Source organism: Callospermophilus lateralis, chromosome 5, assembly GCF_048772815.1.
Source record: "Callospermophilus lateralis isolate mCalLat2 chromosome 5, mCalLat2.hap1, whole genome shotgun sequence".
In the NCBI taxonomy this organism is placed as follows: domain Eukaryota; kingdom Metazoa; phylum Chordata; class Mammalia; order Rodentia; family Sciuridae; genus Callospermophilus; species Callospermophilus lateralis.
Window position 1 is genome coordinate 82,211,520 of NC_135309.1, and position 5,749 is coordinate 82,217,268.

The 5,749-nt window shown below is 30.8% G+C and overlaps 1 pseudogene; it reads left to right on the forward strand.

The window, feature by feature from the left end:
* Positions 1-4,893: 4,893 nt before the first annotated feature.
* LOC143400551 (U6 spliceosomal RNA) lies at positions 4,894-4,994 on the forward strand (annotated as a pseudogene).
* Positions 4,995-5,749: the final 755 nt, after the last annotated feature.

Below are 5,749 nucleotides of genomic sequence, written 5' to 3' on the forward strand. Positions count from 1 at the left end.
TTTTTTTTCTATCTCTAATTAATTTTGCACAGGATCTCTTGATTACTCTCCTTGAGATTCTTTCATTCTACTAATGTTCAAGAAATATAGACCTTTCTTTAGAATTGGTTTTATGACTTTGATGCATCCAGTATTTGCCTATCTTCATAATACAGCTCAATTTACATTGTTCCAGAAATCTCTCCTTCATCTGCTGAAATCCTTCCTATGCATTCTTTGAGCTTTAGCTTAAATCGTGATTTAAACTTTATATGTTTATTATTTACCTTGCCTAACACTGTCTTACAGAGGTATGGTTTGCTGAAGTAATTTAAAATTTAAGTGTCTGATGTTTCTCATTAACGATATGCAATGAGTCTTAGGATATCTATATGATAGTAAGTCACCTGGAAGCATGAACCACATCTTAAATTTATATACTGTAGAATGGATGATGAAGGGAAAGATGAAGATATTCTTTCTCATTTTATAAAAAAAAAAGTGATTCAAGAATTCCCATTAAATATACACTATACAATGAAGGATTACAAATTAAAAACAAAGGAAAGTGTTAAGAATGAAAACGAGGTACTATTTTCCTACATGGACAAACCCAATTGCTTAAAACAAGTGCAATTTATATTTTAACAGTTCTAGATGCAAAAATGTGAAATCTAGGTGTCATCAGGCCCATGGTCCCTTTGAGTAAAACACTTCCTTGCCTCTCTGCCTCATTTCTGATGGCAGCTGTGAGCCCTCTGCATCCCTTGGCTTATAGCTGCATCACTCTAATCACTGTCTCCATATCTTTCTAAACATTTATTCCTCTTTTTCTAAGAACCCTACTCCTGTGTTCTCATCTTAACTTAATTGATTTTATCTGTATTGCCTAGCTTCCAAACAAGTCATATTCTAAGGCAACAGGGATTAAAATTTTAACATTATTTTTTGAGGTGGCACAATTTGATCAATGACAGGCAATAAAAACAGAGATACAAAAATGAGTCTGAATTTAAGGCATGGACTACAATATGAAAAATCCAGCCCACTTGTAAGAGTTGAGATATACATATCTTTACCTTTGTATATAATGAGAAAATATGAACAATCATTTTTTTCAGAATTTGGAAAAGTCAGCAATACAATAATTGCATCATTTTGGGCCTGTTCTTCTGAGAAAGATTTATACCTTTATTATTGATGACTTGTTCTTGGTTATTCATTTTGATAGTAATTTGGCATTTTTTGTCACATATTGATGATGGCACTTTTTAGAGACCTTGGATTATGTTGCTTTCTAATTCTCAGGGGCCTACTCCTACCACATAGATCTTTATTCTAGGATCTAGTCCTTTCTGCACCATGACCTTTCTGATTTCTCAACCAAAAGTCTGATCTTCACCAAGGTACCTTATGTTAGACTGACCTTGAACTATTACATCTATACTCAACTCTCCCGTCATTCTCGTCTGCTGTTCTCTGCTTGGTATCCTTGAGCTCTGCTTACTGAGAGGTGAGCAGTCAGCTGAAGGTACAGAAAGAGTTCGTGGCACCTTCCTTTAGTGCTTTAGTGCTTTAGTCTACATAGGGTTTTCGTTGTTGTTGTTGTTTTGTTTTGTTTTGTTGTTAGTAATTTTTCAGTTGTTACCTGATAAAGTAAGTACAGTAGCACTGATTTGATCATGGTCAGAGACCTGCTTTCCTTTTAATGCTTCTAATTTAGGGGACAGATGCCTCCCTCAGAGAGGAGTTGAATATTGTCAGAGCGTAATGGAGACAAACCTGTGGGTGGGAGGAAGTGAAGTTTTGTTACTAGAAGGGAGAATATAGCATAGGTATTTTATTGCTTATCAAAGATCACCATATTTTTCAATCCTTTATTGTGAGATTTGGGCCAATTCTGACAAAGCAGTATGAGCAGAAATAACATGAGAAAAGTCTTTGCAAAAATCTCATAAACAATCGTCCTCTGCTGAGAAGCTCCTGATCCAACAAGATGATTCTTGAGTCATTAGTTACAGGAAATCAACCAATCAGCATTGGACCTTAAGTAAGAAACATTCCTTAATTGTGTTATGTCACTGGGATTTCAGGATCTATTTTGTAAACACAGCATATATGTAAATCTACTCTGATTAATTCAAAAACGCTGGACAAAACCTCTATATATTTGTTGCAATTTCTTACTTAAGAGGAAGGAATGAAACATTTTTATATATAAAAGGAAAAAAAATTGACAAAAAATTTACTGCCTAGCAAGGCAGTTCACTCTTAAATCTCCTGCATCTCCCAAGAAAGCAGACATAGAAACTAATATGTTAAGGAAACAAACAAATAAGTAAACAAATAGCAAAACATACTGAAAGTGTTCTAAACAATAGCAGCTGAAGAGGAACCCTTTCAAATCCCAAAATTCCACTGAGCTGTGCCAAAAGACCAACAGAAACAACACCTGCGTATAAAATTAACTACGTGAGAGAAAATAAAGAAAAGACAAAATAATTTCTGATAGCTGTCATGCTGATGAACCCAGAAATTGCTAAAAGTTATTCATTCATTCAGAAAGAGAAGACACACTGAAGTAGAATCAGGTGTAACAATCTGAGAAAAATTGCTGAACAGCAGCAGAAGGGGCTGTGCTGTCTGCTTTTCATGGGTGAGTTCAAGAGGACCTCAGGGATGTTATGCTGAGGCTGTGTGTTTGAAAGGTGAAAGCCCATGCTAAATAGAAACCTAGGGAATAGAATGCAAATTAAACAACACAAAGTTGACAGAGTGCTGGGGAGAGACAGACCAAGACAGAAAATACTGGTAACAAGAAGGAAGGAAAACAAAGTAGGTGGTCAGGTAGTATGTATCTCAACTATTTGGTGCTTTGGTACAGAATGCTCTGAAGCTACAAAGTTTGAAAACTGTCTTTAAAAATCCTCATTCACAAGAAGGTAATTTTGAAAATATAAGAAAACTCATAATTTATAGCACAATAGGATGAGTTTGAATTCTATGCAGACTCATTCTATGTAAAAAGAAAATTACAAACAGCTGGGCAGCTCTGGAGGCAAAGGACCCTAAGTTCAAAGCCAGCCTCAGCAACTTAGCCTGGTCCTGAACACTGAACAACTTAAGACTCTGTCTCAAAATAATAATAATAATAATAATAATAATAATAATAATAATAATAATAATAATTAATTTAAAAGAAAAGAAAAGAAAAAAGATGAGTTGGGAATGTGGCTCAGTGGCTAAGTGTTCCTGAGTTCAATCCCTGGTACCAAAAAAAAAAAATTAAGAATAGGATAAACTTCTTGAAGACAGCAAAGAGATACCAACATGTCATGATCACTTGACCAAAAATTTAAATCCCTAGTTTAATATTCCAAAATAAACTAAACAAAATAATGCACTAAACAAAGAATAAATCTGAACTAAAAAAAAATAAAAGTCAATGAAAGAGAGTTTGAAAATAGAGGTTTCATTTTAGAGGCCAGAAATGATTTACAAATCTATTTCAAATAATTTCAGAAATTAAGACAAAAGTAAACAATGAAAAAGAATATATATCATATTTTATAACAAAAGGAATAGAAAATGGAAAATTCAAATTTAAATAGAGAAAAAATATAGAAAGACATAAAATGAGAGGCAAAATTATAGAAAAAAAAGATAAAATAGTTCCAGTATATTTATGAAAGACAAAAATGAAAGCAAAAGAAAAGCAAAGAATAAAGTATTTATATGGAATTTCTTTCTGAAATAAAATAAGAATTATAGATTCATATCAAAAAGGAACATCATGAGTCTGAGGAAACTTTCACAAGCAGCTCAAATCAAGACATGTTATGGCAAAATGATTTGACTGCAGTTCCAAATGCTTTCACAAGCCAATAATCTAAAGACAATTCTAACAAAAATTCTGTAGAATTAAAAAAAATCCTTTAAAATTCTAGTTATGAGGGAACTACAATATTAATTATAAAATTTGATAAAATTCCACTAAAAAGGAAACTAAAGACCAATCTGGGATAAAAATATCAATAAGATTTTTCAGTTTATAAATTCTTATACTTGCTATGAAAATACCAATATTGTGTTTTTTTTGTTGTTGTTGGAGCTAAAAAAAAAAGTGCATTTTAATGTTTATGTGGAAGGACACAAACAAAAATAAGGAAACACTGAAAAATCATGAAAGAGGGCTGGGTTAGCTGACCCAATAAATGTATTTTTGATATTTCTGCATAAATAAAAGAGAATGGAATAAAAGAGAATAAAAGAGAATAGAAGTGAATGTATTTGCAAACAGAACTTTAGTATATTAAACATGTAACATCAGATACCAGTAAGAAAAAATATACTTTTAATAATAATGGGTGTTGGAATAAAGGTATAATTATGATAATAAACAAAATTATTTTCATATTGTACACACAAATGTTACAAGAAAATGTGAGTAATTTATCGAAAATTACAAAACTAGGGCAAAAATTCTTTCTTTTTTTTTTTTTCAGTGAGGACGATTGAACCCAAGGGGTGCTTTACCATTGAACTACAGCCCTTTTTATTCAAGACGGGGTCTTGCTAAACTTTTCAGGTTGGGCTTGAACTTGTAACACTTCAACCTCAGACTCCAGAGTACCTGAGAGTACAAACATGCAGCTTTTTAACTGTAACTCATAGAAGCAATAAAAGATAAAATTAATGATTTTAATCACATATAATTTGTGAAAAATTCATGACAAATAAACATTATTAACAAATTGACAATTTCAAAATTTGTATTTTGAAATATTACTTTTAATAAAAAATATTAAAGGTCATCACATCTACTCATTAAATAAGAGTATACAATTCAGAAATTTTGCAATATAGACAAGCAAGACAGTCATGTATACCCTAAGCATAAAGAGAAAGGTAAGGTGTTGCTATGCCAGCACATAACAAAATTTGAAATAAAACAGACATTAGTATGGCTCCTGCCTAAGGACAACATGAAAATTTGTGAAGGATTCTGTATCATTCTGAATTCTTAAAATAATAAATTTCCTACAATGTGTACTTTAATAAATTATAATTTATTATTATTATAAAATACTTTAATAAATTATAATTTATTATAATTTATTAAAATACACATTGTAGGAAATTTTTTATTATAATTTATTAAAGTACACATTGTAGGAAATTTATTATTTTAAGGATATATATATATATATATATATATATATAGAGAGAGAGAGAGAGAGAGAGAGAGAAAGTAAAAAGGAATACAAAGACATCTTAAATTATTTTCACTGATCATATTTTTAGTAATAATAATGAAAACAAATATGATATCCCTTTGATGTAAAAAACAACAGCATACAGCTCTTCCTATTAAGTACACTTAAAAAAAGTAAGATAAAACCTAAATCAGCCTTCTAACATGGAACTACTTGTTCACAGAAATAAAAGGATCTACATGCCACTTTAAGTTACACAAAAGATGAAGTGAGAAAAATTCTTGAATATGCAAAACTTTTTATGATTAATGCACTGAGTTTCTTTACTAAATAAAATGTAAGTGGAGGAAACAACATAGTAAGCTTATAAATTGAAAATAATTAAAGTTATACCAATAAAATGTGACGTGCATAATTAGTTTCCTGAATCAAACAAATTTCAAACAAATTATTGACCTTAAGTTAATAATTTGAGTAGATATTGAAGAAAATTTGAGAAAGAGCACATTTTATAACATAACAAAATTATAATTACTTGAAGGTATAAAATATTG